At 49.3% G+C, this 12107-nt stretch overlaps 1 long non-coding RNA gene across 2 annotated transcripts in view; it reads left to right on the forward strand.

Annotated features, from left to right (window-relative positions):
* Nucleotides 1-12107, forward strand: part of LOC134965108 (uncharacterized) — a 180647-nt gene that overhangs the window by 24687 nt on the left and 143853 nt on the right. For both annotated transcript variants that reach the window (XR_010188321.1, XR_010188322.1), the window contains exon 2: nt 6087-6175. This is a non-coding gene — a long non-coding RNA (uncharacterized LOC134965108). The remainder of the gene's footprint in view (nt 1-6086; nt 6176-12107) is intronic.

The following is a 12107-nucleotide window of genomic DNA, read 5'->3' on the forward strand; positions in this document are numbered from 1 at the left end:
AGTGTTTTTCCCTTATAGCATTTTAATATATATATACATATCGCCAAATAAGTGCCCCCCCTCTCTGTTTTAACCCTGTTTCTGTAGTGCAGTGCAGGGGAGAGCCTGGGAGCCTTCCCACCAGCCTTTCTGTGAGGGAAAATGGCGCTGTGTGCTGAGGAGAATAGGCCCCGCCCCCTTTTCGGCGGGCTTATTCTCCCGTTTTTCTGAGACCTGGCAGGGGTTAAATACATCCATATAGCCTCCAGGGGCTATATGTGATGTATTTTTAGCCAGAATAAGGTATTATACATTGCTGCCCAGGGCGCCCCCAGCAACGCCCTGCACCCTCCGTGACCGTTGGTGTGAAGTGTGTGACAACAATGGCGCACAGCTGCAGTGCTGTGCGCTACCTTCATGAAGACTGAAAAGCCTTCTGCCGCCGGTTTCTGGACCTTCAATCTTCAGCATCTGCAAGGGGGGTCGGCGGCGCGGCTCCGGGACGAACCCCAGGGTGAGACCTGTGTTCCGACTCCCTCTGGAGCTAATGGTGTCCAGTAGCCTAAGAAGTCAATCCATCCTGCACGCAGGTGAGTTGAACTTCTCTCCCCTAAGTCCCTCGATGCAGTGAGCCTGTTGCCAGCAGGACTCACTGAAAATAAGAAACCTAAAAACTTTTTCTAAGCAGCTCCTTAAGAGAGCCACCTAGATTGCACCCTGCTCGGACGGGCACAAAAACCTAACTGAGGCTTGGAGGAGGGTCATAGGGGGAGGAGCCAGTACACACCACCTGATCCTAAAGCTTTAGTTTTGTGCCCTGTCTCCTGCGGAGCCGCTAATCCCATGGTCCTGACGGAGTCCCCAGCATCCACTTAGGACGTCAGAGAAAGACAAGAACCAAAAACATAGTAACGCGGGATTCCAACCTATGCCAGGCCTGGTTTGATAAAGGAAAAACAGCACCCACCACGGAGCTACCGGCCATCACACCCAAAAGGTGAGGGATCAGACAGTATCACTGTCACTGACCCGGCCGAGTCCCTGAAACTATGCGCTGCGCAAGGAGCTGAGCAAACCTACCCTGCGCCCGGGTGACCCAGAGTAAACACTACTATAAGGACTTAGAAGAAGAGGAAAGTTAAAGGAACAAGAAATAATTGCATGCTCACCCGTACCCGAAGAGCCCGGAACGCTGTCAGCCTCCCCGGCCGACGACGATCTCGCTCCACACACCTCCTGAGGACACCGATCCGGATCTTACGTCGACCTCCGACTCCACGCCTGCTCCAAAACTGCAAACTCATGGGGAACAACAAACCAGGGTTACAGCATGCGTATCAACGCCACCAACAGCAGACAAATGCGGAAGGAAAGGGGTGAAGGGGGTGGGGTTGCACCGCCTCACTGGAAACCGGAGGGTAACCAGGAGGCGAAGGTAGCAAACATGGCGTGGGCTGAGCAGCGGTAGCAGGTGCAGCCCCGCCCGCCGTTCAATAGCCCACGCCATAGGCCGGCCGCCAGGGTGCCAGGGATCCCTAATCGGGGGTACAAGGGAAAGGACTTTGAGGTCTGGTAAAGGACCAAGTGAGCTGAACCCAGAGTACGGGAAAAAGAGATGGGCCACCGGCACAGCCAGACGAGTCTCTGCGAGCCATGGTAACGGGGGAAGGTAGCTTACCAGAAAACTAGACCGAAAAACATGCTTAGCAGAACCCCTGTGGGAAGCACGAGCGGGAGGGGGCCGGCGGCGTGGGGTAAGGGGACGGTAAAATGTATGTCCCATAACAAACTGCGGCATACCAGAGCGCCTAGCAGGGAGCGCACCCACACACACACTGTGTGACCCCGCAGCAGGCCCAGGACCAGGGACCCCGATAGTAGGCCTAATAACGCTCCCCCCCGCCATAGATAAACAGGTAACCCACCCATGTGGAAACAGGCGGCCAAAAGCACCCCATAAAAACCACGGGAGGCCCGGCAGAGAGACCTGCTGCAGCACTGGGCCGCAGGCTGACAGCCTGCAGCGGCGCCAGCACAGAGCTACCGCACGGGGAAACTCCGATACCCCCGCCATGTGGCGCATCTGCCGGATGACCCAGCGACGGCGGCCGGAGCTCTCCGGCCCGCGCAGGCCTGCGGTCCCCCCCCCCCCCACACCGCAGGTGACACGGAACCCGACCGATGCCACTGGTGAGTGACATCAGCCGTCAGGCGCCGCAGCCGGGAGAAGGGGAGCGGGGACCATGGCAAACGCCGTGCGTGAGGAAACAATGCCTGACATGGGGGGGGGGGGGGGAGCAGTAGGACACCGAGGATGGGGTAAAGGGGACAGCAGGGCATGCATGAGGCTTAACATGAAAAGGAGAGCTGAGGGGGGGTGAAGGCTGAGTGAGAGGGGGATGAACAAACAAACAACAGGGGACAATTGAAGCAAACTAAGGGAGGAATGAAAATATGAACATTTAAGCAGCAGTCACAGACACTGCAATACTCAGCTGTCCAAATGGCAAGAGGAAGTATGAAGCACATGACCCAAGCTTTTATATGCACTGAAGCCTACACCCACAAATACTGATGGACAAGGAAAACAACCTATAGAAAAACCCCAAGGTCCTTGGAAAACTACCTAGCAACTGTTTTGTCATAAACAACCAATCACAAAAAATGGGGCTCTTATATGGTCTTGTGCTTATTCAGCCCTCATCTAATCTTCTCCTTGGCTGCACTTGGAGACATTTTACATATCATTGAGATAAAATATGTAATTCAATATTTACATCTATACTCACAGCAATACAATATCATACCTCCCAACATGACCCTCTCCAGGAGGGACACAATGCTCTGCTCCTGGGCTTCCCTCTTAATGTATGATTGCCATCACATGTGCTGAAACACCTTTCTTATCCATTAACCTGTTCAAAACAGGTGCTAGCAATCATAAATTAAGAGAAAAGTCCAGAGGCAGACCATTTTGTCCCTCCTGGAGAGGGTCTTGTTGGGAGGTATGCAATATATTTGCATAACTGTACCCCATACTTGCCTACTTTTGAAAACTAGCTTCAGGGAGATTGCAAGTGTTAACAGAATACGCCGTGCAACGCTGAAGGGGCGTGTCATATTCCACCCAAAGGGCGTGTCTAGCTCCACCTATGGGCGTATATATTGCCACTCAGGGGTGTGGCCTGCAGCTGAGCTGCTGGTTTATTGGCAGTGTGAGATCACTTTAATTTAAAAATCACCTTGGACACCTTTGCTCCCAAATGAGAACTTGCATATACAACTGTACAAATAACATTTATTTTTATTCTAAGTGAGGCCACTGTGAGATTGGTTCCATTTACACTAACTCAAGACCTAAATGCTGACAGGAGAAAGGGAAGAAACTGGTGCTGAGTGTCACAGACATTACCTACCACCAGAGAGAGCACTCACTGACAGCTATAGATGTCTGTCAGTGAGTGCACTCTCAGAGCGCAGTTATTGTCTGTGACATTCAGCACCCAGTTTCTTCCCTTTCTCCTGTTCAATCCAGACACCATGGTTACCTTGATGCTGTCTAGTTTATTAAATTCCCTTACGTTTTAACAGGCCACTGTGGGGGGAGAAGATGCCACCACTGTCGCTGCCGCCTCTGCTGCTGCCACTGCCGCCGCTGCCACCACTGAGCACATTAGTCTCCACTCAGGCTCCCTGAGTATGCACTGCGAGACGGCCACTGCTACCCACAACCCATGCAGGCCCCGGCATTTACAGACTCGCGCATGCGCAGTCTGGATTTTTATGGAGGGACATTGAAAAACCAGGAGGGCTAGGAAGGTTTGCAAGGCAGCGGGAGGCTCAATTAAAAAAAATGTGAGCAGCAGAAGCGTAGGTATACCTGTGGGGGGAGGGGGGGGTGCAGGAAGATTTGATTATATGAAAATGAGGATCATTATTCTATATCAGGTGTGGTATGCATGACCGGTGGTCAGCATACTGATGCCGGCATCCTGCCACGGGTTCTATTCCCACTCTATGGGTGTTGGGATTATGAGGGGGCAAGATGTAGGGGGAAGTTATGTGACCGTCGGTCACATGACTACATCCCTTCTGTATCTTGTGGATTGTAGAATGCCCGCTGCTGTATACCATCAGAGTGGGTAACAAAGCAGCATCTGGACCAGGGTACATATTGACACAGGAAAGAGCTGCCCAGCAGCAGTGCCAGCTGCCAGTGTTCTGCTCAGGCACTGGCTGCAGGGGGGGAAGGTGATGGGGAAGGTGGCGCTAAGTACCTGGGATAAATGACGAATACACCAGCCCTTCCCTCACCAGCAGCTCCCTGCACTGAGGATGGAATTTAGGATACAGCACACTTGCAGGATCCGGATTGACCCTCTCTCTCGGAGCGCATCCATCCAGGGCGAAATAGCGCATCCGTCATGAAGTATCCTGTACAGGCCCCACCTGCGGCATTTCCGGACTAGAGCATGCACCGTCCAGATTTTTCACAGTGGGACACTGAAAACCGAGGCGGGGAGGGGGGGGGGATGCTGGGTGTAATGCTAGGGGGTATACTGGGTGTAATGTTGCCCCCCAACATTACACCCAGTAACACATTACATTTCACACAGCCCCCCTCCCCCATATTACACCCACTACCATATTACATTATGCACAGCACACACAGCCCCCACCCCATATTACATCCAAATACCACATTACATTATACACAGCCCCCCCCATATTACACAAAGTACCATATAACATTGTATTATACAGAGCCCAAACATCCCCCACTTCCCCATAAACCTCAGTACATACAGCACCCACCTGCTGGCTTTGCTGCTCTTTCCTGTGAGGAGCAGGGAGCTGTCCCAGGACAGTGTGGTGGGGGAGTCAGCACTGAGCAGCCACATGCAGATTGCTGGACCAGGAAGAGGTAAGCTGGTCTGTGTGTTACACGCAGCCCACTCTGAGTGAGTGAGGCCAGCAGCAGTGAAGCAGAGCACTGGCTGTCAGTAGACCAGCTGCTCTGTTAATTACTCTCCTGCCTCCGCTCAGGCTGCCCGGCTCAATGTGCACAGCAGGATGGCCACCGCTACCCACAACCCCGCGGTGGCCGCCAGCTGTGACCTCTTCAGCGCAAGCTCCGCCCCCCGCATTTCCGGACTCGCGCATGCGCAGTCCGGGTTTACAAGGAGCTGCTTTAAAAAGGAGGGCAGGCAAGGTAAGCAGGGCAGCGGGAGGCTCACTTAAAAATCGGGAGCCTCCCGCTAAATGTGGGAGGGTAGGCAACCCTGCTGTACCCCTTTACTGTGATACCTTGCTCTGGCAGGGTATCACATCAGAACATCTACCCACCCCATGCTGGATGCAAAATATCCGTCTGAAGCAGGAATCCCCAAGCCTCAAACAAGCAATGAAGTTGCTCCCACAAGATCCATATCGAGCATTTGCATTGCAGCCGCTCCTTTGCTGGTCAGAAAGGAACATATCACTGCCTTGCATGGAGCGATCTATCTGCTCCTGTATCCTCCATGAAGGTGCATATGCATAGGGCTTTATGCTCTATGTTGTGAATGTGCAGTCTGTTGATAATTGCGCAAATTGTCCAACTCACAATTAGGGCAGTCATTTATGTATCATATACTGTATAATCAGTACCATTTTATTGTTCTTTGTCATGTAATCTAGTAATTTGTAATATAGTAATCTTGTTTGTGTTACTTTTCTTTCTTCACTAGAATACATTTTAGTGTGTAATATTTTTTGATATCCCTGCAGAGATTCAGGAGTTTGTTACTGTTAGTTAGAAAAGTGTCAAGGAGCCCAATAGGTCAAGTGTTCAGTATTTCTTTGACCGTTTACAGGTGATTTAGGTGTACATTTACTAAGCAGTGATAAGAGTGGAGAAGTGAGCCAGTGGAGAAATTTCCCCATCAACCAATCAGCAGCTCTGTATACTTTTATAGTATGCAAACTATAGACGTTACTTCAGTGCTGATTGCTTGCCGTGGGCAACTTCTCCACTGGCTCACTTCTCAGCTCTTATCACTGCTTAGTAAATGTCCCCCTAAATCTACATTATGCTCAGTCAGTAATTATCAACTTTTTTTCCACAGACATAAATCCTAAATATATGGCCTGTTAGGAGTACTTGAGGACTGGAGTTGAAAACCCCTGCTATATACTGTGCTTACTGTCTACAAAGGTGAGTCGGCATACAAAGTATGGAGATAAAGTATAGTGTATAAATAGTTACAGTAAAAGTTGAGAATAAAACCTTACTTCAAACTTACATATCAAAGAAATACTGAACAAATGATATTGTTTCAAAAGTTCCTCACATGTTTCAACATTCGGGGCGGAACTCCTAGAGGCAGTGGAGACACCTGCCTCTGGGCTCCAAGCCCTGAAGAGACACATGTACGTACAGTAGTTAGAGATGAGCGCCTGAAATTTTTCGGGTTTTGTGTTTTGGTTTTGGGTTCGGTTCCGCGGCCGTGTTTTGGGTTCGAACGCGTTTTGGCAAAACCTCACCGAATTATTTTTGTCGGATTCGGGTGTGTTTTGGATTCGGGTGTTTTTTTCCAAAAACACTAAAAAACAGCTTAAATCATAGAATTTGGGGGTCATTTTGATCCCAAAGTATTATTAACCTCAAAAACCATAATTTACACTCATTTTCAGTCTATTCTGAATACCTCACACCTCACAATATTATTTTTAGTCCTAAAATTTGCACCGAGGTCGCTGTGTGAGTAAGATAAGCGACCCTAGTGGCCGACACAAACACCGGGCCCATCTAGGAGTGGCACTGCAGTGTCACGCAGGATGTCCCTTCCAAAAAACCCTCCCCAAACAGCACATGACGCAAAGAAAAAAAGAGGCGCAATGAGGTAGCTGACTGTGTGAGTAAGATTAGCGACCCTAGTGGCCGACACAAACACCGGGCACATCTAGGAGTGGCACTGCAGTGTCACGCAGGATGTCCCTTCCAAAAAAACCTCCCCAAACAGCACATGACGCAAAGAAAAAAAGAGGCGCAATGAGGTAGCTGTGTGAGTAAGATTAGCGACCCTAGTGGCCGACACAAACACCGGGCACATCTAGGAGTGGCACTGCAGTGTCACGCAGGATGTCCCTTCCAAAAAACCCTCCCCAAACAGCACATGACGCAAAGAAAAAAAGAGGCGCAATGAGGTAGCTGTGTGAGTAAGATTAGCGACCCTAGTGGCCGACACAAACACCGGGCCCATCTAGGAGTGGCACTGCAGTGTCACGCAGGATGTCCCTTCCAAAAAACCCTCCCCAATCAGCACATGATGCAAAGAAAAAGAAAAGAAAAAAGAGGTGCAAGATGGAATTATCCTTGGGCCCTCCCACCCACCCTTATGTTGTATAAACAAAACAGGACATGCACACTTTAACCAACCCATCATTTCAGTGACAGGGTCTGCCACACGACTGTGACTGATATGACGGGTTGGTTTGGACCCCCCCCAAAAAAGAAGCAATTAATCTCTCCTTGCACAAACTGGCTCTACAGAGGCAAGATGTCCACCTCATCTTCACCCTCCGATATATCACCGTGTACATCCCCCTCCTCACAGATTATCAATTCGTCCCCACTGGAATCCACCATCTCAGCTCCCTGTGTACTTTGTGGAGGCAATTGCTGCTGGTCAATGTCTCCGCGGAGGAATTGATTATAATTCATTTTAATGAACATCATCTTCTCCACATTTTCTGGATGTAACCTCGTACGCCGATTGCTGACAAGGTGAGCGGCGGCACTAAACACTCTTTCGGAGTACACACTTGTGGGAGGGCAACTTAGGTAGAATAAAGCCAGTTTGTGCAAGGGCCTCCAAATTGCCTCTTTTTCCTGCCAGTATAAGTACGGACTGTGTGACGTGCCTACTTGGATGCGGTCACTCATATAATCCTCCACCATTCTATCAATGTTGAGAGAATCATATGCAGTGACAGTAGACGACATGTCCGTAATCGTTGTCAGGTCCTTCAGTCCGGACCAGATGTCAGCATCAGCAGTCGCTCCAGACTGCCCTGCATCACCGCCAGCGGGTGGGCTCGGAATTCTGAGCCTTTTCCTCGCACCCCCAGTTGCGGGAGAATGTGAAGGAGGAGATGTTGACAGGTCGCGTTCCGCTTGACTTGACAATTTTGTCACCAGCAGGTCTTTCAACCCCAGCAGACCTGTGTCTGCCGGAAAGAGAGATCCAAGGTAGGCTTTAAATCTAGGATCGAGCACGGTGGCCAAAATGTAGTGCTCTGATTTCAACAGATTGACCACCCGTGAATCCTTGTTAAGCGAATTAAGGGCTGCATCCACAAGTCCCACATGCCTAGCGGAATCGCTCCGTGTTAGCTCCTCCTTCAATGCCTCCAGCTTCTTCTGCAAAAGCCTGATGAGGGGAATGACCTGACTCAGGCTGGCAGTGTCTGAACTGACTTCACGTGTGGCAAGTTCAAAGGGCATCAGAACCTTGCACAACGTTGAAATCATTCTCCACTGCACTTGAGACAGGTGCATTCCACCTACTATATCGTGCTCAATTGTATAGGCTTGAATGGCCTTTTGCTGCTCCTCCAACCTTTGAAGCATATAGAGGGTTGAATTCCACCTCGTTACCACTTCTTGCTTCAGATGATGGCAGGGCAGGTTCAGTAGTTTTTGGTGGTGCTCCAGTTTTCTGTACGTGGTGCCTGTATGCCGAAAGTGTCCCGCAATTCTTCTGGCCACCGACAGCATCTCTTGCACGCCCCTGTCGTTTTTTAAAAAATTCTGCACCACCAAATTCAAGGTATGTGCAAAACATGGGACGTGCTGGAATTGGCCCAGATTTAATGCACACACAATATTGCTGGCGTTGTCCGATGCCACAAATCCACAGGAGAGTCCAATTGGGGTAAGCCATTCCGCGATGATCTTCCTCAGTTGCCGTAAGAGGTTTTCAGCTGTGTGCGTATTCTGGAAAGCGGTGATACAAAGCGTAGCCTGCCTAGGAAAGAGTTGGCGTTTGCGAGATGCTGCTACTGGTGCCGCCGCTGCTGTTCTTGCGGCGGGAGTCCATACATCTACCCAGTGGGCTGTCACAGTCATATAGTCCTGACCCTGCCCTGCTCCACTTGTCCACATGTCCGTGGTTAAGTGGACATTGGGTACAGCTGCATTTTTTAGGACACTGGTGACTCTTTTTCTGAGGTCTGTGTACATTTTCGGTATCGCCTGCCTAGAGAAATGGAACCTAGATGGTATTTGGTACCGGGGACACAGTACCTCCAACAAGTCTCTAGTTGGCTCTGCAGTAATGATGGATACCGGAACCACGTTTCTCACCACCCAGGATGCCAAGGCCTCAGTTATCCGCTTTGCAGTAGGATGACTGCTGTGATATTTCATCTTCCTCGCAAAGGACTGTTGAACAGTCAATTGCTTACTGGAAGTAGTACAAGTGGGCTTACGACTTCCCCTCTGGGATGACCATCGACTCCCAGCGGCAACAACAGCAGCGCCAGCAGCAGTAGGCGTTACACGCAAGGATGCATCGGAGGAATCCCAGGCAGGAGAGGACTCGTCAGACTTGCCAGTGACATGGCCTGCAGGACTATTGGCATTCCTGGGGAAGGAGGAAATTGACACTGAGGGAGTTGGTGGGGTGGTTTGCGTGAGCTTGGTTACAAGAGGAAGGGATTTACTGGTCAGTGGACTGCTTCCGCTGTCACCCAAAGTTTTTGAACTTGTCACTGACTTATTATGAATGCGCTGCAGGTGACGTATAAGGGAGGATGTTCCGAGGTGGTTAACGTCCTTACCCCTACTTATTACAGCTTGACAAAGGGAACACACGGCTTGACACCTGTTGTCCGCATTTCTGGTGAAATACCTCCACACCGAAGAGCTGATTTTTTTGGTATTTTCACCTGGCATGTCAACGGCCATATTCCTCCCACGGACAACAGGTGTCTCCCCGGGTGCCTGACTAAAACAAACCACCTCACCATCAGAATCCTCCTTGTCAATTTCCTCCCCAGCGCCAGCAACACCCATATCCTCCTCATCCTGGTGTACTTCAACACTGACATCTTCAATCTGACTATCAGGAACTGGACTGCGGGTGCTCCTTCCAGCACTTGCAGGGGGCGTGCAAATGGTGGAAGGCGCATGCTCTTCACGTCCAGTGTTGGGAAGGTCAGGCATCGCAACCGACACAATTGGACTCTCCTTGTGGATTTGGGATTTCAAAGAACGCACAGTTCTTTGCGGTGCTTTTGCCAGCTTGAGTCTTTTCAGTTTTCTAGCGAGAGGCTGAGTGCTTCCATCCTCATGTGAAGCTGAACCACTAGCCATGAACATAGGCCAGGGCCTCAGCCGTTCCTTGCCACTCCGTGTGGTAAATGGCATATTGGCAAGTTTACGCTTCTCCTCCGACAATTTTATTTTAGGTTTTGGAGTCCTTTTTTTTCTGATATTTGGTGTTTTGGATTTGACATGCTCTGTACTATGACATTGGGCATCGGCCTTGGCAGACGACGTTGCTGGCATTTCATCGTCTCGGCCATGACTAGTGGCAGCAGCTTCAGCACGAGGTGGAAGTGGATCTTGATCTTTCCCTAATTTTGGAACCTCAACTTTTTTGTTCTCCATATTTTATAGGCAGAACTAAAAGGCACCTCAGGTAAACAATGGAGATGGATGGATTGGATACTAGTATACAATTATGGACGGACTGCCACGGTTAGGTGGTATAAAAAAACCACGGTTAGGTGGTATATAATACAATTATGGATGGACGGACTGCCTGCCGAGTGCCGACACAGAGGTAGCCACAGCCGTGAACTACCGCACTGTACACTGGTTGATAAAGAGATAGTAGTATACTCGTAACAACTAGTATGACGACGGTATAAAGAATGAAAAAAAAACCACGGTTAGGTGGTATATATTATAATACAATTATGGTTGGACGGACTGCCTGCCGAGTGCCGACACAGAGGTAGCCACAGCCGTGAACTACCGCACTGTACACTGGTTGATAAAGAGATAGTAGTATACTCGTAACAACTAGTATGACGACGGTATAAAGAATGAAAAAAAAACCACGGTTAGGTGGTATATATTATAATACAATTATGGTTGGACGGACTGCCTGCCGAGTGCCGACACAGAGGTAGCCACAGCCGTGAACTACCGCACTGTACACTGGTTGATAAAGAGATAGTAGTATACTCGTAACAACTAGTATGACGACGGTATAAAGAATGAAAAAAAAACCACGGTTAGGTGGTATATATTATAATACAATTATGGTTGGACGGACTGCCTGCCGAGTGCCGACACAGAGGTAGCCACAGCCGTGAACTACCGCACTGTACACTGGTTGATAAAGAGATAGTAGTATACTCGTAACAACTAGTATGACGACGGTATAAAGAATGAAAAAAAAACCACGGTTAGGTGGTATATATTATAATACAATTATGGATGGACGGACTGCCTGCCGAGTGCCGACACAGAGGTAGCCACAGCCGTGAACTACCGCACTGTACACTGGTTGATAAAGAGATAGTAGTATACTCGTAACAACTAGTATGACGACGGTATAAAGAATGAAAAAAAAACCACGGTTAGGTGGTATATAATACAATTATGGTTGGACGGACTGCCTGCCGAGTGCCGACACAGAGGTAGCCACAGCCGTGAACTACCGCACTGTACACTGGTTGATAAAGAGATAGTAGTATACTCGTAACAACTAGTATGACGACGGTATAAAGAATGAAAAAAAAACCACGGTTAGGTGGTATATATTATAATACAATTATGGATGGACGGACTGCCTGCCGAGTGCCGACACAGAGGTAGCCACAGCCGTGAACTACCGCACTGTACTGTGTCTGCTGCTAATATAGACTGGTTGATAAAGAGATAGTATACAATACTACTAATATACTGGTGGTCAGGCACTGGTCACCACTAGTCACACTGGCAGTGGCACTCCTGCAGCAAAAGTGTGCACTGTTTAATTTTAATATAATATTATTTATCATGTACTCCTGGCTCCTGCTATAACAACCTGCAGTGCTCCCCAGTCTCCCCCACAATTATAAGCTTTATA

This window comes from Pseudophryne corroboree, chromosome 10 (assembly GCF_028390025.1).
Source record: "Pseudophryne corroboree isolate aPseCor3 chromosome 10, aPseCor3.hap2, whole genome shotgun sequence".
NCBI classification, from domain to species: Eukaryota; Metazoa; Chordata; class Amphibia; order Anura; family Myobatrachidae; genus Pseudophryne; species Pseudophryne corroboree.